This window comes from Mesoplodon densirostris, chromosome 1 (assembly GCF_025265405.1).
Source record: "Mesoplodon densirostris isolate mMesDen1 chromosome 1, mMesDen1 primary haplotype, whole genome shotgun sequence".
Lineage (NCBI taxonomy): Eukaryota > Metazoa > Chordata > Mammalia > Artiodactyla > Ziphiidae > Mesoplodon > Mesoplodon densirostris.
The window spans coordinates 153,766,873-153,787,922 of record NC_082661.1 but is presented as its reverse complement, the minus strand read 5'-3'; the positions used below and the strand labels follow the sequence as shown (position 1 = coordinate 153,787,922).

The window sequence follows — 21,050 nt, the reverse complement described above, 5'->3', positions numbered from 1 at the left end:
AGAATGCATTGAAGCCATTAAACTGAGAGGTCACTTAAAAATGAAAGATTGCAGTTATGCCTAAATGGCATCTTAATCTTTGTTTGTATTTTTCCCATGAGTGATAAGGATGACATTCATTCTTAAAGAGGTAAGTTCCTTTTGGGGTGAGAGGCTGGTAATTTGGCTGACCCCAGGGGAGGAAGGCAATTGTAATTACGGTTTTCTCATTTTCAGTTCTTCTCTACATTCCTTTGGAATGAAGGGGAGAAGAAGTAGAGAGAAAGAAATTTCATGTTGAACGAGCAGGACTTTCATGATAAATTGCTGTTTTCAATCTTAAAAATCTACCTGCATTTAAGTACCACATTTGTAGACCAACTTTCTAAAGACATAATGGACACAGGTGATTCTAATGTCGTCTGGAGAATTGTTTGAGCAAATCCCTGGGTCTTCTGAACCTACCCATCTAAACCCAGTAAAACTCAAATGTTCACATGTAGTCAGATGCAGGATTTTTTTCATGCCTTGATATGTTTCATAATTCTTGGCACTAATTTTAATTTCTTAATTATCGTTACCTTGTAGTAGTAAGAAGAAAAAGGTGGAAGATCAAAAGACAAACAAATCTTAGTTCCGGAAGGAACAAGGTGCATGCACGTGAGCTCACACATGAGCCTTCACACGCACAAGCACGTGTACAGACACACGTGTGCACAGAAAGCTGAGGGCGTATGTGGCCTAGTAGCAACGCAGTCTTTCCATCGTGACTGCCTTCTGTGCAGGTGGTCTTCCAGAAAACAGTTAGAAAAATGTCAGGAATTTAAGCAGGTTCATCCTTAGACCTTTGATGATTTGTTAAACAGTTTCATAGTCATATCATGATGATGCACCACCAACAAAAAAATTACGTTTGAGAACTGTGGGAGTGACATAGTTAGGTACATGGTTTCAGTGAGTTGAATAAAATGGATTTTTTTAAATTGTAAGAATTGCTATTTCTGCAGATGCATTTTAGTTACCATGCTGGTTGGTAGTGCATTGGTGATTAGTCAGTAAAAGTCTTTCTAATTTCATTTGTCAGAATCATGTAACCAAGTAAATAATATATACATAGATAGATAGTTAAATCTGGAAGGAATGGATTTGAATAATTTTATTTTAAAATCTATATATGTATATTATATATTATATATGTGAATGTGTACATATATTAGTTATTTTAAAACTTTTTACTAAAACCATCTCTTCCAAATGTTAAGGCCACGGCTTTAATGATGCTGACAAATGGCTCTTTGGCCCCAAGCCTGTGGAATCTCCAGACCTTGGAGGTCTGGGATTTATTGTTATAAGAGCAAAACCTACAGCATGAAGTCAGGAAGGCTCCAGTGAAATCCACATGAGCAGAGACAAGCAGCCCTCAGTCCAGAAGCTAAGGAGAAAAGGGTTTTTTTGTTTGTTTGTTTTTGCGGTACGCGGGCCTCTCACTGTTGTGGCCTCTCCCGTTGTGGAGCACGGGCTCCGGACGCGCAGGCTCAGCGGCCATGGCTCACGGGCCTAGCTGCTCTGCAGCAGGTGGGGTCTTCCCGGACCAGGGCACGAACCCATGTCCCCTGCATCGGCAGGCGGACTCTCAACCACTGTGCCACCAGGGAAGCCCGAGAAAAGGGTTTTTGAAACATTAATTTAAAGTGTGAATCGTAAATAATTTTAGCAAAATTAAGGGGTTGAGACTCATGCATTAACTTTATGTTGGATTCTTACAGCAGATCAAGTGTTGTTCTTTACCTATTGCCTCTACTTTGGGACAGGCAGGCAATGTGATTCAAGAAAACCAGCGGATTTCTGTTGATTTACTCCCATGTATATCCTTGACTTTTCTTTCTTCTCTTTTCCTTTTTCATTTGAATTTCCTTTCCATTTTGTCCTTTCCATCATTCCTCCTTTTTCTTGCTCTTGCTCTTTTCCAACTAATAGTTCCTCACTTACCCCCTCCTATATCACTTATATTTTCTTTACTCATTTGTTATCGTGATATTGTGATTTATAATAAACAATATATATTTGGGCTTTGTCTGTTTCTGGCAGAGAGCACCTAAAACCCTTGGAAGTTCCTAAGAGATAGGAACAATGGGAGCATCTTTTGTTATAATATTTGGTCTTTTGTCATCAGTTCCTGAAATAGCTCCAGTTCTATAAAGGTGAAGGAGTATCTTGTTCTTTATAACAAGCTCCTTTCAGCCCCACCTGAATGAGGCAACTTTTGGAAAGCCCCAAGGATGGGACCTGGTTGCCAGGGGTACCAGCCTCGTGATTAGAGAGTTGGAACTTTCAGTCCCACCCCACTGACCTCTGGGGAAGGGAGAGGGGCTGGAAGTTGAATCAATTGCCCATGGTCAATGATTAAATCAATCATGCCTATGTAATGAAGCCTCCATAAAAAACCCAAAAGGACATGGTTTGGAGGGTTTTCAGATTGGTGAACACATGGAGATTCCAGGAGAGTGGCGCACCCAGAGAGCATGGAAACTCTGTGCCCCTTTCCACATACCCTGCCCTATATACCTCTTCATCTGGCTGTTCATCTGGATCCTTTATAATATTCTTTATAAAAAACTGATAAGCATAAGTAAATGTTTCTCTGTGCTCTGTGAACCACTCTAGCAAATTAATCAAATCCAAGGAGGGGATCTTGGGAACCTCTGATTTATAGCTAGTTAGTCAGAAGCACAGCTACCAATCTGGACTTGAGACTGATATCTGAAGTGGGGGCAGTCTTAATGGGACTGAGCCCTTGACCTGGGCCATCTGACACTGTCTCCAGGTAAATAGTGTCAGAATTGAGTTAATTTCTTGGTGATGTTGAAAAAAAACACACAACGGAGTTATCTTTAGACCAAAAAAATACTTATCTATGTATAGTTAATTACTGCCCATTCACTCATGATTCCTAAATCTACAGATCTGGTCAAATTCTTTTTTCCTCTCCTCCAATTACCTTCAGATCAACATTTCCAAAAGCCAGCGCACTAGTTGGGGTCCCAACAAGAAACAGAACTGCCACCCTTCTGTTCCCTTCCCCCATCCTGTTAATGTTCTTCCAGAGTTTGCTCTTCAAATCTATTGTCTGCTTCCTTTCTACGCTCACGTTCTTGTCTGTTTTCATGACCTCAACTCTTTACAGGATGACCCAAGTCATCACTTCTCACCAAGTTTTTTCTCCTGAACTCCAGGCCTCTTGTTCTGTGTATTGGACAGCTCCATCTGGATGTCCTACCAGCACCTCGAACTGAACATATTAAAATTAGACTTAAATGACCACTCACACCCACCAGTGTCAGTAAAGGCATCATAAACATGCACTTGTCCTAGTTGAGCTGTCAGAGAATATGGCAACTTTCTTCATTCTGTCTACTTGTCTGCATTTCCTTGGCCACTAGGTAAGGCATAGAGCCAGTCTTCCTCATCTCTTGCCTGGATTATTACAGTCAATTCATAGGTCCTCAAATGTTATTCACTGTCATGTATGAAGCCTTTTCTCATGACACTTCTTATGAATATGGTACTCTCTCTCTGCTCTTCTTGACTAAATCCTATTTATGTATCAAGACCCAATGCAAAATCACCTCCTTTGTGAAACCTTTAGTGTTTATGGTCCACGTGATCTTTTATTATAGAATGCAGTTAGCATCTCCTGGTTTATGAGAAAATGAGTTACTATATTAGAGACATAAAAGCTGCACTGAAATATGATTTGGGGAGTAAGACTTTTGAATAACTATTGTTAACAGTTGGAAATTCAAGGTGTGTAAATGATTTAGTATTCACATTCAAGCACTGTAGCTTTAAGATCACACAAATAGTAAAAGTCCATGCTCACACTTACCAATGCCTTTAATGGGTGCAGTGATATCAGGTGTCCTAGTGATGTACTAGGAAGTCACAGCATCACCTTGATGGAGTGTCTGCCAAAATAATTAGCCTAATCCAATTCTGAGGAAACAATCAGCCAAGTCCAAATTGACAGACATTCCCATAAAACATCTGGCTTGCATTCCCTAATTCTGTGAGTGTCATTAAAGACACATCCCCATCCCCTACAACTGTTGCAGATGAAAGGTGGCTAAGGAGATATGACAGCCAAACGCCATGTGTGATCCTTGATTGAGAAAGAGTAACTATAATAGACATTATTGGGATGGTTGGGGAAATTTGAGTGTAGATTGAATATTAGATAATAGTGTTCTCTCTGTGTTGATTTTCTTTTACATGATAACTATTTTGTCTAAGGTAGTTGTGGTAACAGGGGAATATTCTTGATGTTAGATGTACATAAGCTACAAATAACTCAATTTCGTTTCTTTTTATGGCTGAGTAGTATCCCATTGTATATATGTGCCACATCTTCTTTATTCATTCATCTGTCGATGGACACTTAGGTTGCTTCCATGTCCTGGCTAATGTACATAGTGCGGCAATGAACATTGTGGTACCTGACTTTTTTGAATTATCGTTTTGTCAGGGTATGTGCCCAGTAGTGGGATTGCTGGGCCATATGGTAGTTCTATTTGTAGTTTTTTAAGGAACCTCCATACTGTTCTCCATAGTGGCTGTATCAATTTACATTCCCACCAACAGTGCAAGAGGGTTCCCTTTTCTCCACACCCTCTCCAGCATTTAATGTTTGTAGGTTTTTTGATGGTGCCCATTCTGATTGGTGTAAGGTGATACCTCATTGTAGTTTTGATTTGTATGTCTCTAATGATTATTGATGTTGAGCATCCTTTCATGTGTTTGTTGGCAGTCTGTATATCTTCTTTGAAGAAATGTCTATTTAGGTCTTCTGCCCATTTTTGGAATGGGTTGTTTGTTTTTTTGATATTGAGTGCATGAGCTGCTTGTAAATTTTGGAGATTAATCCTTTGTCAGTTGCTTCATTTGCAAATATTTTCTCCCATTCTGAGGGCTGTCTTTTCATCTTTTTTATGTTTTCCTTTGATGTGCAAAAGCTTTTAAGTTTCATTAGGTCCCATTTGTTTATTTTTGTTTTTTTTTCCATTCCTCTAGGAGGTGGGTCAGAAAGTATCTGCTGTGATTTATGTCATAGAGTGTTCTGCCTATGTTTTCCTCTAAGAGTTTTATAGTGTCTGTCCTCACATTTAGGCCTTTAATCCATTTTGAGTTTATTTTTGTGTATGGCGTTAGGGAGTGTTCTAATTTCATTCTTTTACATGTAGCTGTCCAGTTTTCCCAGCACCATTTATTGAAGAGGCTGTCTTTTCTCCACTGTATATTTTTGCTGCCTTTCTTATAAATTAGGTGACCATATGTGCGTGGGTTTATCTCTGGGCTTTCTATACTGTTCCATTAATCTATATTTCTGTTTTTGTGCCAGTACCATACTGTCTTGATTACTGTAGCTTTGTAGTATAGTCTGAAGTCAGGGAGCCTTATTCCTCCAGCTCCGTTTTTCTTTTTCAAGATTGCTTTGGCTATTCGGGGTCATTTGTGTTTCCATAGCAATTGTGAAATTTTCTGTTCTAGTTCTATGAAAAATGCCATTGGTAATTTGATAGGGACTGCATTGAATCTGTAGATTGCTTTGGGTAGTGTAGTCATTTTCACAATGTTGATTCTTCCAATCCAAGAACATGGTATATCTCTCCATCTGTTTGTAACATCTTTAATTTCTTTCATCAGTGTCTTATAGTTTTCTGCATACAGGTCTTTTGTCTCCTTAGGTAGGTTTATTCCTAGGTATTTTATTCTTTTTGTTGCAGTGGTAAATGGGAGTGTTTCCTTAATTTCTCTTTCAGATTTTTCATCATTAGTGTATAGGAATGCAAGAGATTTCTGTGCATTAATTTTGTATCCTGCTACTTTACCAAATTGATTGATTAGCTCTAGTAGTTTTCTGGTAGCATCTTTAGGAGTCTCTATGTATAGTATCATGTCATCTGCAAACAGTGACAGTTTTACTTCTTCTTTTCCATTCTGTATTCCTTTTATTTCTTTTTCTTCTCTGATTGTTGTGGCTAAAACTTCCAAAATTATGTTGAATAGTAATGGTGAGAGTGGACAACCTTGTCTTGTTCCTGATCTTAGAGGAAATGGTTTCCGTTTTTCACCATTGAGAACGATGTTGGCTGTGGGTTTGTCATATATGGCCTTTATTATGTTGAGGTATGTTCCCTCTATGCCTACTTTCTAGAGGGTTTTTATCATAAATGGGTGTTGAATTTTGTCAAAAGCTTTTTCTGCATCTATTGAGATGATCATATGATTTTTATTCTTCAATTTATTAATATGGTTTATCACATTGATTGATTTGCCTATATTGAAGAATCTTTGCATTCCTGGGATAAACCCTACTTGATCATGGTGTATAATCCTTTTAATGTTAAGCAGTAGATTTGAAGATGTGTAGAGATGCAGCCTTTTGTGTGAGTATATTCTTCACATGACAATTCTTCCATCCATATTTGTGACACTCAGGAAAGAACAACAGCATTCCTCAAGTGCATCTACAGACTTCTAGGTTGATTTGTACTTTGTCAGGGGGTTGACAGGTCACTGACCCTGTATTGATCAAGCAGCCCTCAGTAGCAGAGGCCATGGAGATCTAAGAAGTATGGCCAGAGGGTTTTCCATGCCTGGAACCCATGCCTGTGTGTCTTAATGGCCTGGTGTTGAGAAGAATCCATTAAGATGGCCCAGCTGCTTGACTTGAAGATAAATAGAAAAGTGTGTTTTCACATAGCAATCCCAAATTATAAACACATGTAGATTTACAAAGGCATGAATAGGTGTATTTTAGCCCCTGAGTTGAGCTGTGGTTACAAAGAATTCAGGGGTGAAGGTGTTAAAACAAAGTAGTTGAAAATCATTTCCTGGCAAGAATGCAAAGACCCTGGATCCAGGTCTGTGTTTCTTCTGTAATGATTGCTGACATATGCAGCCGTGTGGTGACTGCCTGCAGATGCTTGCATTCTTTTTTAGGTGTTAGTGATACTGTTAGATTTTGCCAGAGAGAAAGACCTCAAATTTAGGTCTTGGCATACCAACAACTTTTTAAAATGCTGCCCTTTATTTGGCCAGTTTGACAGTATTGCATAATCAAGCCATATCCTGAAATTCAATTTAATGGTCATTAGAGATCGTACTAAATTCCATTTCATCCCAGAAACATCAGACTCTGTGCAAGAGACACAAATGTATGAAATCCTTGCTTACAATAGGAATTTGGGGATTAAGTCTTTTCTCACCCAGATTTTAATTGTAACAGCCACTGTGTGTGTGTGTGTGTGTGCACTCACGTGTGAAGTATAATTGGAAATAGATATCTGGGGACTCTGTCCTTGGGTGCTGAACCTTCCTAGGGCTGTCATGAAACATTTGGTTGATCTTGCATATGAATCCATGAGGATGAAAGCAATCTGAGAAAAAAAGAATTTTACAGCAGGAAGGACATCTTAGATATACTTGTTTTACAGATGAGGACATGTGGGTCCATAGAGGGGAAGATCACACAAACAGTAAAAGCTGAGATGAATCTAAAGCACAGGCCACCCTTCTCCTTGGTTGTATCACCCACAAGTGTTCCCAGTTGAAAATGGAACACATGTAAATGACAATTATTTTACCTCTTGTGAGAAATAGGGGAAAGCAAAGACTCACTTTTTCAGTTCATCTCTTTCTTTTCTTCCTCTTGGCCAAAAGCTTCAAAAATATCTTTCCAAGCTCTGTGAAAGGGCTCATTTCACCTGATGCATGCTGGAAATTTGCACTAACTGAAGTTCAGTAGGCTATAGCAGGAATGTACCTGGTAGAATTATCCTACCATTTTAGTTACTCTAACCCACTCAAAAACTTATTCTTTAGAAAAAAAAGATGTATTTTTCCTTAACCAAAAGATAAGATTTCAAATATGCTCAGAGCTGAGCTTTCTGAAATGGATAAAAATGTAAATTCCCATAAACTCTGTGGACTTTAGGAAGCTTTCAAAAGGTATCTGTTTTATTTTATGAAACTGATACCAGAACAGTTGATGTTTCATTGTTTGAGGGAGGTCAGAGAATGAGAAAGGATGAAAAGGCAGTGGAGATTTCCACATTATGTGAAGATTAAAAATATTGTTTTGGACAAAGCTAGACATATGAAGCTGTTGAAAACTGAGTAGTATGAGTGAAAAGCCTTTACCCAAACGTCATAATTTTAGGAAGATGACAACGCAGTAAATTTGAGTCCCAGGTGTTTTGGGTGTCTACCTGCCAAGAAGTAGTTTCCTGCAAATCCTAACTGGAGATTAGCTCTTGTCTGTCTCAGCTCATCCTTATCAATATCTTATATTTTAGGTTTATATTTACAACTTCATGTAGACATTCTAGAGCATTTACCTTCCCTTCAGCAGTTTATCATATAGGTTCCCCCAGAAAAATCTGGTCAGGCTTCTGTTCTCTGCCTGTTTTTCTTCCTGGTTGTTTTAGGCCAGGAGGGAGGCAGAGCAGGCAAAGAGGGAGGCCAGAGGCGTAAGGCACCATAAGGACAACCATCGTATACTAATACCTCCCTAGGTATCAGGTGCAGTGCTTGATGATCCTTCTTAATCTTTACAATTGCCCTACGATGTAGTTATTGCTGTATTTTTACTAATCTCAGGAAACAAGTGTGCAAAGAAGTAAGTTACCAGCTTTCCAATAAATAAGAGGCAGTATGGAGATTTGCACCCCGATTAGCCCAACTCCAGGCTCTGTGCCTTTTGTACTGTGTTACACTATCTCCATCAGGTCTTATAATAGATCTTTGAACCTCAACACTCCCGAACATTTGTTCGGAGGCATCAACCTCTAAGGAGATCTCATATGTTTTTAGAAGACAACCTCTCATCCTTCTCATTTAAGATCTATTAAGTTCACCAAATTGAGGCAGTGGCCTATGTTAAAAGGCACTGCAAATGTAACATTTCTACTGTCACCCATATAAAAGCAATCTCCATGTGGCCACATCTCAAGCATCCCAGTCAATGAAACACCAGTTCAACAATGGATACTAATAGGGGAACATTAGACATCTTTACTGAAGTCTTTCCAAAAAATGTCATAGACTTATTCCATTTGTAACATGCAGTAAAACTTCCTGAAATGCCCTCCTCTCTCTCTCCTCTCTGTCTTTCTGTCTTGACACACGGTGCACGCGTGCGTGCACACACACACACACACACACACACCTTATACTTGCCAGCTCCCCTGCAAATCTCTCTCTGCCCCAACTACCTATAATCATTCAGACTCACACTATACTAGCTCTTGTCTCTCTTGCTTCTTACCCCTTTCTCTGCCGCTACTAACCCCCAGCCTTTTCAGGTGCAAATCAATCCAGCTAGACTTAGCTCCTTTCAATTCCCCCCCAGAATCATGATTCTGATTCTGGACAACAAAGGCTCAGGAAGAGGCAGACACAATTCTCCTTCATAGGCAGGTGGGGAGGAGAGACTTGTAACACACCCACCCAGTGTGTTTTTCCTGCCACACTCTGCTCTTCTGTAGTTGCATGGTGCAATCGGGGGAGGGGGCTTCTGGAAGTGGTCTTGCTCTTCTTTGGGGGCCAAGTGGAAAATGGTGTTTGAGCGATGTTCTGTGCAAAGGAGGTACATTTCACTGAGGGAAATGAATAGACGTTGTGAAGAATCTCAGCCAAAATTAAATTTAATGACACACGTTCCTTTATCCTCATCCCTGGCACGGGGAGAGAAACCTCAGTTGTGTTTCCACACCACACACAGAAGGAATGCTCAATTTGCTACTCTCGAGTTTGGTGCCAAAACCGAGCCGCAGCAGGGATGGTGGTTAGCCTTTTAGTAGGTTTAGACATAAAAGAGCACAAACTGGAGGGAAAAACAACAGCAAAACCCATATGGTCTTTGGTACATTTGATCCTGCTTTTAGTTGAATGGTGGACTATGAACGTGCCAGGGGTGGTGGTGGTGGTTACTTTGTTCAATGCCTCCCAAGTGAGTATGGTTTGTATGCTGCCAGGTGTAACAGCTTCCACAGGTACCTTCTAAAAGTACAGATTATCTCAGGTCCTTATCAGATAACCTTACATAGCTGCCCACTGCATATAACAGCTCAGAAAGGCGTTTAAGGCCTTTCCAGCTAAAGGAATGTTCTAGGTGTATCTCCCACTACATATTATTACTCTTAAGAAACAGGACTACAGTTAACTTATGACCTAAACCAAAAGACTTGGCACATAGTGAATACAAAAATAAAAGTATGTCAGTTGGTGAGAGCCATGCTCCACAGTGAGCTGTACCAGGGTAAAGGGGAATGTTGATGGCCACTGGAACAGGCTGGCTTTTGGTTATCTACTGAGTGCTTGGATCAGACCAATAAGTTAGTCCCCTTGTCCATCTTTTTTGAGTACTTGGCAAGACTCAATGAGAGTTTTTTTGTCTTTTCTACTCATCCTATGTTTATTATCTGTTTTCTGATTTTCTTATTTGGTGAGTGTATTAGTTATCCATTGCTGTGTAACAAATTACCCCCAAATTTAGTGGCCTAAAACATTTACTATCCCAGAGTTCCTATGGGTCAAGAATCTGGGCTTGGCTTAGTTTGGTTAGAGTTTCAGGATGTCTCACAAGGCTGCCATCAGGTGTTGGCTGGTGTCATTTTAAGACTTGACTAGGGAAGGATCTGGTTCTAAACTCACTCAGGTGTATGTCAACAAGATTTGGTTTGTTGCAGGATGTTGGCCAAAGCCATCCTCAGTTCTTTGCCACATGGGCCTATTTACGTAGAACACCTCACAGTGTGGCAGCTTGCTTCATGAGAGTGAGCAAGCAAGAAGAACCAGAAGGAGAGAGAGAGGGAGAGAGAACAAACAAGATGGACATCACAATCATTTACAACCTAATCTCAGAAGTGACGTTTCCTCACCTCTGCCATATTCTGTTAATCAAAAGCAAGTCACTAGGTCTAGCCCACACTCAGGGGGAGGAGCTTACGCAGGGACCTGTGTACAGGAGGAAGGGATCACTGGAAGCCAATTAAAAGGTGCTTCCACAGTGAATGAAATGATTGTCTTAATCTGCTGAGAAAGCAGGGCATGAATTTCTTATTCTCCTGAAGTGTCCTTTATAGTTACAGTACCTTAGCGGTAATACAATTTTCCTTGGACCCTTGCATGACATCTAAGGTTTGTTTCCCAGTTTTCTTCTGCACATATACACTAAAAAGAGATGGTATGTTCTGTGTTGCCTTCCAAGTGAAAATCCACTTTGACTCAAGACATAATTCCTGCTTTCAAGGGATCCCCTTCTAGGAGGAAAATGTACAAATAAGGTCTAATAAAGGAGGACTGTGAAATGTTAATGAAATATGCAAGGAAGAACAAGGAAGCAGTTTCTATTTGAGAGTAAGAACTTTGGAAGGCCTGGGATCTGAACATGCATTTACAATCGGTGAAGACCATTGGGGTTGGGGGAGGACAGTCTAGCCTCAGAGGATGGAATAAGAAAGGCTTTGAGCCACAGGAACCTGGGTCTTGTCTGGGAGTGGCTACTATTTGTATGTGGCTGCAGCTGGAGCCCAGAATCCCTGAAAGAAATCAATACAGTGGAAAGTGAACCAAGAATAGTAGGTAGAGACCAGAAGTGCCGTCTAGAGGTGTTTGGACTCATTTTACATGCAGTAAGAGCCACTGCAAACAAAGGAATCTCATGTTCCAGATAACTCTGGTGGCCATGTGGAAAGTAGATTATGGGAAAAGACCAGCAACAAAAGTCAATTAGGAGACAACTAATCCAAATGAGAGGTAATGTCTACTACTTAACCTTAGTAGAAACAGTGAGAGTGGAGAAGTGGACACAGGATTTATGATTCTATGTTTTTCACTAAAAATAATACGCCATCAATTATAAGACACACCATTTTTTAAAAGTATAACTAATTTTTTAAAAGCCATCAATTAAATTATGACACAATGTTAATATACCAGTAATGGAAAGATGCATCATTATTTTAGAGGTAAAAAATGTACAACTTGGAATTGATGAAATATGATAAATAATCTTAGGAAGATGACATCTCCATTTTGGATTTGAGCAACTTGGCGAATAGTGATGCCGTTAATAGGAATCATGGGAGCAAGGAAGGAGAAATGGGTTCCAAGAGAAAAGATGAAGTCTGTTTTGGACGTACTGAGTTGGCTACCTTTAAGAGATATTCATGTGCAGATGTCTGGCAGACGATTGGAAAATGTTGGTTCAGAACTCATGGAAAAAGTTATAAAAAATTGGACTAAGTTAATGAATAGCTGATTTTAAAGTTAAATCCTTATGCTTAAGTGTATATGAAGACAAATTATTTGTTTTTCTATAAACGCAAACTTTGAAGCTTTTTTCCCCTCAAATTATAGTCTGATCTTTGGAGTGTTTGACTTTCACTGGCAGAGATGGGTGGGGGGGAGAAGGGTGATGAAAGGAATTTGGGAACACAGGAGGAGTCATTAGCATTTACACTTAGTTATGAAAATCATGAGAGAGAGTGACTTAGAAAGATCTTCATATTATTGACAATTTATTGAGACATAATATCCAACCAATCTCATATGCTCTAGCCTCTCTTATACCCCTTGATTCTTCACTCTTAGTGCTAGGTAAGCATGTTAATTTGCTGTCATAACAAAGTATCCCAGATTGGGTGCCTTAAAGGACAGAAATTTATTTCCTTACAATTCTGGAGGCTAGAAGTCTGAAATCAAGGAGTGGGCAGCGTTGTTGTCTTCTGAGGTCTCTCTCCTTGGCTTGCAGAAGGCTACCTTCTCCCTGGATCTTCACATGGTCTTCCCTCTGCATGTGTGTTTGTATCCTAATCTCCTCTTCTTATAAGGACACCAAACATATTAGATTAGGGCCTGCTCTAAATGACCCCATTTAACATAGTCACTTCTTTAAAGACCCTACCTCCAAATACAGTCACAGTTCTGAGTTACTGGGGGTTTTGACTTCAACATATGAATTTAGGGAGGGACACAGTTCAGCCCATAACGGTGGGTAAGCCAGCCAAGGACTGAAATTCTTATTCGCATGTGTTGTGAATGCCTAGACGTGCTAACTGAAGTCTAGTATCCTCTTTATCCACCACAAACTATTTTTCAAGCTTGTTTCCTTAATTATTTTATGCTTCTGCAAAGGTGGAAGGTTATATATAGCAGTGCTGTAAAACATTTTTTTTTCTGTTTTTCTCCCCTTCCTGTCCCTGAAAAAAAAATACCATTCTTTAAAGAAAGAAACTACTTGTTCTCCTTATCTTTCATTGAACGGCATTTAGCAGAAGTTTGTGACATTACATCAGTTCCTTACTTTTTTCCCCCTGAGGAACAGACCTCCAATTAGGAACTGTGAGGGAAAAATATATAATAGCAGGAAATACATATTTCAGCCTAAGTCCTCTTTTTTTCATAGTCATAGCTTACCTAAAGAAGGAATTTCTGTGCAACTAAGTTTTAGCACTCCAAACCCAGGTTCATAGGGATTCTGTGGTTTGACAACAGGAAAAAAACTTCACCAAATATCTAAAAGTATTGTATGAAAGAGTGAGATCATGCTTGGTTGAAACAACTTCTCTTAAAATGTGCCATCATCCGAGATTGTTTTGTAGAAAGTTTACCTTGGCAAGCACTTCAAAAGAACTTGCTAGACACCTCTTTTGTAATTAGCAGGCTTCCTGCTAGAATCTTAGGTCTACCCTTATCTCATAATGGACACAAAGATTAGTTTCCCTCTCTGTCATTTTCTCCACAAGATAAAATACTGTATTTCTGAGTAAACAGTTTGGTATTTAATTTATCTTTTCTAAAATTAACTTTATTCAGTTTAAAGTTTTGACATAAATATTTTCCCTATAGGTAATAAAAGGATGATTGATAAGGTGATATGGGAATGGTATTCATCTCAGTGGTCTTCCTCCCCAAAACCCATAACCCCAGTCTAACCATGAGAAAAATATCAGACAAACCCAAATGGGATACAGAATACCTGACCAGTACTTCTCAAAACTGTCAAGGAAAGTCTGAGAAATGAGGAAAGTCCAGAAGAAGCTTAAGAGAAATGACTGTAATATGGTATCGTGGATGGATCTTGGAACAGAAAAAGTACATTAATGGAAAACTAATGACACCCAAATAAAACCTGAAGTTTAGTTAGTGGTAGTGTACCAGTGTTTGTTCATTAGTTTTGATAAATGGTACTAACCACTGGTTAGTAATATAAAATACAGCATACAAGTTATACTGGAACTCTCTGGACTATCTCTGCAATTTTCTGTAAATCTAAAAACTATTTTAAAATAAAAAGTTTACTTGAAAACTAGAATGATTGACGATAAACATAAAATAGAACATAATGCAAAGATACTATAAAATAGGCAAGGAAACACAGACGTTATTAATAAATATTAAATGTCAGCCCACCATTTGAAGGATTGGTATCCATACATGGCAGGATACCAGTGAGTCAGTGGGCATATCAGTCTAATAAACTCTTATAAATGATGAATTGGCTATAAACACTGTGTTTTATAGCATTTGAAAATTCCGAACAGGAAATCCACACACGAGGTTTCTGCTCACATATTTCATGATCCCTGTTTTTAGAATCTGCACAAAGAAATATTTCATGTCCTTTAGGGAGGTTTAATAAAAGACAACAGGTGGGAAATGGGTTTTGCAGTAGCATGAATGGCCGTAACCATAAATACTAGTACCTCAGAATTATCCCAGCAGAGGATTGTAAACACATTAATCACCCAACAGTGGAGAAATTCCATCCTCAGGCGTCATCTCAATTTCAGGCACAAAGATTAAATACTTCCATTTAAATTCAAAACCCTGAATGGATATGCTGATCCTTTATTTTCATGGGGAATCATGGAGTGAGTTCATCAGTGTCCTCATCTATAAAATGGGGTTGATAAATCTTATCTCAGTATCATGGGATTAAATGAGATAATATGTGTAAAATGCCTAATATGGTGGATGGTACATCGTCTGTTTTCAAGAAATTGTAGCTGTGCTTATTATTTATTATATTCATGATTATTCTGATGGCCTTAAAATTTCAGAACTAGAGACTATTTCGAGATTTTTTTAAATTTTTAAAATGTTTATATTTTTATATTTTAATTTTATTGGAGTATAGTTGGAGTACAATGTTGTGTTAGTTTCAGGTGTAGAGCAAAGTGATTCAGTTATACATATACAAATATTCATTCTTTTCCAGATTCTTTTCTCGTATAGGTTATCACAGAATATTGTTACAAATGAGGAAACAGAGACTCAGAGGGCAATGACTTGCCTGGGGTCACAACGCTACTTTCTTCCAGAGTTGGGACTTGAACTCTCCTCCCTCAGGTCCTGCTGGGTCCTGTTCCAAATGCAGGTTTACTGATGGCATTGGGTGCCAACTATGCAGCAGCAGCTGTCACAAAGCTCTCCTGCAGAATCACACTGGACGTCTCTACGTCTTGGGGATTCTGTCCCCCTTCCTCAGTGGGAGCAGAACTCCCCGCCTCCCTCCCCAATAGGTGTGGCAATCACGCTCTCTTCCAGTTAGTTCTCTTTCACTGCATCAGCATTTCAGCTGCTGCAGCCTGTTTGGGGCAGAGCTGGGTCTGCTGTGCTGAGGACTGTTTTGGGAAAGAGGATGTAAGGGCGCTTCGGCTGCTGTGTACGGGCTGACTGTTGGAGCACCCAGGAGAGATGCCCCATCCACCTCCTAAGTGTGGGTATGCTGGAGTTTTATGTGGACTATGAGGCCATGTAGGGGTAAGTAAAACCCATTATGAAAAAAATGCACGATGATGGGTGTCCGTGAGTGAAGGAAGGAAGCTATTTAGATTTTATCACTTGTTTTTATTTTTAAAGGTCCTTTTTATACACTATGGTATGGCTAAAATACACCAAAATTACTTTTCTCTGGAGTTTACCTTGTTCCTTGATATTTTTAACCACCTGTTGCTTTTAATTAAGCCTTTTTTATTCTCTAAGGAAAGCCATTGTTTTTTCTTTTGGGGTATGTCATGGAAGGCACATAGACACATTAGTCAAAATAAAGAGGATTTTTGATAATTTTGTGAATTAGAAGCAACTCTGCTACATTTAAAGATGTATTCCTCAGCAGCACATGGTGTCCTGGGGAAAATGCGACTGCATACCTTGAGGTGCTGTCCTACCTGAGCCCCCCTCACATTCTGCTCCTTTCCACCACCCCTGTTACTTTCTAAAAATCTCCATTTCTTAAAATGAGGAGGGAAAGAACTGAGGAGAAAATTGAGGGGGGATGGAGGGGGGCAGTGAGTCTGGGGTCATGGGCTGCACATCCCAGCCCAGCCCACTCTTGTCCTTGAAAGCCAATATTTACTGCAGGCTAGGGAAGGAGTGGAGGTTATTTCTGGACAATTCTCTAATAAAGTCCCGTTAGAACTGTCCTAATGCTAACGCTGGTTATCTAGAGGAAGGAAATTTTCCTTAGTCAAATTTATGAGGCTGGGTTGAAAACGAAGCTGAAACAGAGCCTGGCAAATCCCCATGGCAAAATGATTCATCTTCATGGAGTTGGAAAATCTATTTTTATCACCTTTATTCAGCCAACTCCTCATTTTTATTCCCTCACTGAACGACTGCTATTTCCTTCATGGTGCTGAATAGACCAAATGTCTCAGGAGTCTGAGCTTCTCTTTGGGCTGTTCCCAGCAGGGCTGATTCAGCAGCCTCGGGGAGAAGGGGATTGGTCTGCATGGCATGGGTGGGTGCAGAGCAAAGTGAAGGTCAGATCACACAGAGGCTGCACACTTTCACTCAGAAATTCTGCCAGGGGTACGTGCCACTTCCACTCTCCTGCCTTTTGTGTCAGGTGTATAGAGGGTGATTGGGTGACCGTAATTCTTCTTGCCTAGAAGACCTTTCCAAGTGTGGGAAGAAGGGGCAAGAATCCAGTACCCTCCGTGTGGCTTGACTTTAGACTGTTAAGCAAGGTGTGAAAAGGTTGCCAATACATTTGGTCTAATAATAGAGCAGAAACCCTATTTTATTCATTTCCCTGTTTCTGTTTAGGTCTCTACCTATGCCATTCCAGGCTGCTGCATATTCCCACTGGCTCTTGCTAGAGTCCCATGTAATGCTGAGAGGATTAGTGATTGTTTTCAGTAAGAAAGTTTAAAAGACTGAGATAAAGAAAAAGAACCAATTCTTATTAAATTTCCTTGTCCAACAGATTCTGCATGCTTACTGTTTGGGAGATATGGCAAAGGGCGACTAGGAAAGCAGAAGGAATGTTGACTATATGCAGACAATATTCATGGCTGTGGCGGGTATTTTTGGCATCTGGCATGTAGTAGGCACTCAATAAATATTTTACTGAATGAATGGCATCAGTTAGCCTTCTTAACAGCTGTCCTTCAGGAGGCAGTGCAGGGGGGTCATTAGGAGCTGACATTCTGGAGTCAGATGGCCTAAATTCTGGATTTGCAACTTCTTAGCTGTGTGCTCTTTGGCAGGTTACTCAGTCATTTGAGGCCTTTGTTTCCTAGTCTGCAAAATGGGAATAATATAGTAACTATCCTATGTGGTTTTCATGAAGAGTAAATTAGTTAATATACGTAAAGAACCTAGACGTTTTCCTGTAATAAAGTTCAAGATATGAAGAGGAAAAAAAGCAGGAGGAGGTGGTGGAGGAGGACTGGTTATTGGAATGAATTTGGGAACTTTTGAGATTTTTAACCTGTCTTTTTTGTTCATTCATTCCCTTAAACCATGATTCCAGTGATTTACAAATCTTCCTTTGTTCAATAGAGAAAATAATTTGAGAATGAAAGAATAAAATGAAATTTAGAGAAAAAATTACTTCCAGTCTCTCAAAAAACAGTTATTGAACTCCTAATGTGTGCCAGGTACCAAACTAAATATTGGATATTGAGTGTTGAAACTAACAGTCGTAGTTCTTGCCTTAGTGGATGCTACAGTCTAGTCTCTGTTAAGCACTATGAATCTATTGACTCAGTGAACACAGCTGCTGTGTTTCTTTTTCTCTGTGTTGAGTAGACATAAAAGGATGATACTTTCAAACTTAGCTTCCAGCAGTGAGCAAGGGGTGAGGAAATAGAGGGAGAGTAGTGTGTGTATGGAGTGGCGTACAGAGCCCAACTCCACAGTAGTATAAAGGTAGTGAAAGATAAGTAGCATGGGCATTGGATTGACCCATGAAACTGGAGGGAGATCCAAAGTAGTGATGTGTATAATCAACCTCTGACACATAAAGGAGCACAGGTAAGGAGTAAAAGAATGAGAAAACCGAAGCAGTTATAAAGATGGGAGGTAAGAGTCATAAGATCCTGAGTCCCCACGCCCAGCTTTGAGAGTGTAGAGTGAAAAAGGCTGGATTTCTTCGAGGTTGTCTTCTCTTTTTAGCTCCTGGTACTGCCATGGCAGGTGGGCTTCTGCTTGGTCTTTTTCAGAACCTGGAGCTTCACATCTCTTGGAAATACAAGGATGTGTGTGAACTGCTGATCTCCATCTGGTTTTGCCGGTCTGTGGAATGTTCTGATATTTTAATTTGGTGAATCTCTTTTATTTTATTTTTTTTACTTTGGGGAACAACAGTGATCTGAGACCTGCCCCTTACACCATTCACTCACTTTTGTCATATCTGTTTTTGAGGAGCAGTTTTAACCTCAGGTGCCTTATAGCCCAGAGGCAATAAGTCACCAGTGTGAATTGTAGAATGGGATAATTAGTAATTTTTCATTCTGCTTTCATCTGTGTTGCTGGATTAATTCCTGGGGTCTCTGTTTTCTGGAAGCAGTCATTTCTTCCACAACAGCCATCTGTGAAGAAACCGAGCTTACGAAATGACTGGGGCATGTTTTACATGGCTGTATTTAGTTCCTTTGTTTGATTCCCATGTAAGCTTTGGCAGTGATTTCCACAGCGTTTCTGTGGGTGGTGCCAGGGAATGATTTTGGTAAACAGCCCCCTGGCTGTTGTTGGCTGGGTCTCTGCGAATACCATAAAGGATACAACTTGAAAAGTCTCTGAGGTTTCCCTGCCCTTCCTAGAGCTGCCCCAGCCATACTGTGGTGTGAGCAGTGGTCGGGAATTGGTCTGCTTGCTGTCTTCTTCTTGGCTGCCCTGTGATGGAGTGGAGTTCTGACCGCATCGAGTTTCCTCTCCCCTTATTACACATCCTGGGATTTTCACTCTAGCCCTGAATCTGCTGAAGTCATTTTGATAGAATCTCATTTCATCTTTGTCATTTCTATTTCAAGTTTTCACTCCCAGAATAACCAGCCTTGAAGTTCTCAATTTATTGATTTTATCCAGGCTGCCGCTGCTGCATTTTGCTTTTAGGAATATGCATAAAATTAGTAAATTCCTAGATATAAATGTATATGGATATATATATTCTATAGATATAAATATGTGTGTATATATATTTTTTTTCCTGAGAAGATTCTAATGGTAAGAGGTTTTTGCTCTCAAACTATTCAACCAAGGTGATTGAAGATTAAAATATGTGAATTAAGCAGTAAAAACTCATACAAAAAAGAAAGTCCTAAGAGAAAAATAGATTTAAATAGATTTGTTAAAAACAAAAAAGAAAGAAAGAAAGGAAGGAAGGAAGAAAGAAAAAAAAGGAAGTAAGGAAGAAAGAAAGAAAGATCTGATTGTCTGGCAACTGAGCATCCCTTTTTTTCCTGACTCCTTTTTTTTTCTTTTTCTTCTTTTTTTGCTCTTAAATAGCATTTGCCACCTATTTCCTGAAGTTGACCTATTTCCCCTGTTTCTCTCTTCTTCTATTGCCGTAAAACTAGTATTTATACAGTTTATTGCCACATTGGTATTTCAGTCGTATCCAGAAATCCATCCCATCTAATACATTCTGTTATACTGTGAGCAAAACTGATATAGATATTTTCTTATGTCAGAGGAGAGTCTTCCATCAGTGCAGGTATTAACAGTTAAGAGAGAAACTTACTATAGTGTGTTTATATGAATTAACTTCAACACATTGAAAATAAGGACTAAATAAATTATCAAATATTCCTCACATTATTGTTAAAGAATTAATCTGTTTTGATGATGGCAAAACTGATTAGTAAATATAATGGTCAAGGGATCAGTTGACTTTCAAGAAATAACTAACTGGCTTATCTTTATTGGTAAATAACACGGTTCAAAGAAAGCTAATTGCAGAGAGTTTGTGATTTGTGAGGGAAAGAAGAGTTTCAGGGGTTAATTCTATTGGTGGATCCAGCAGTTCCTTCCCCAGTGAGAAGTACTTGTCCCTAAGACAAGTGTTATCTTTCAAGGCACAGAATGTCTAACTCAGCTAAAAGTATTTAGTTTTTACTATATATATACATATTATGTATTTTAATAGAAATATGTTAAACTATGTTTGTAGATTTAAATATAAAAACATAAAACATGTGAAATACATTTGAGTGTGGTATTAGGGACATCTTTGAACTACTGCATAGGTAGTGTTTCATCCCTAAAAGAACTAGTATTTAAGAAACTTGGATTTTTCATGAAGTTTACTCAAGCAGGACAACAGGCCAAGTTAAAAATATATGACAATTAAACCCTAGGTTTATTTTGTCCCAAATTGGAGCTTTCTTCTTTTTCTCTGAGCCTAGGATCAAGGCTGGCATGCTATCCAGTAGACTGAAATGTATTTTTGTGGTCACTCTGTCTGCATTATAAGCACGATTAATTGGATGGCATATAAAGGAAGCATCACAATTTTCTTTTTCTCTCCAGATCTCAGCTCCCCTGACAGGCCTCTGAGTCCCAGAGCAGTGTTATACTCCAGAGTCCTGACATCTTTGCCAGGTTTCTCTTAAAAAACAAAGGCGTTTCACCTATTTTGTGATAGGTTTTTATCACTTGGTAGAAAGATGGTACTGTACCTTAAGTGAATGCTCACGCCATCACTTCACAGATCCTAGTGGCTGTTTTTCTTTTGCATGGGTGACAGATTTAGGGGACATGTTGACAAGACTGCCATG

At 39.3% G+C, this 21,050-nt stretch overlaps 1 protein-coding gene across 1 annotated transcript in view; it reads left to right on the top strand.

Moving 5' to 3' along the window:
- LIMCH1 (LIM and calponin homology domains 1) overlaps nucleotides 1-21,050 on the top strand; it is a 338,591-nt gene that overhangs the window by 159,324 nt on the left and 158,217 nt on the right. The window lies entirely within an intron of this gene.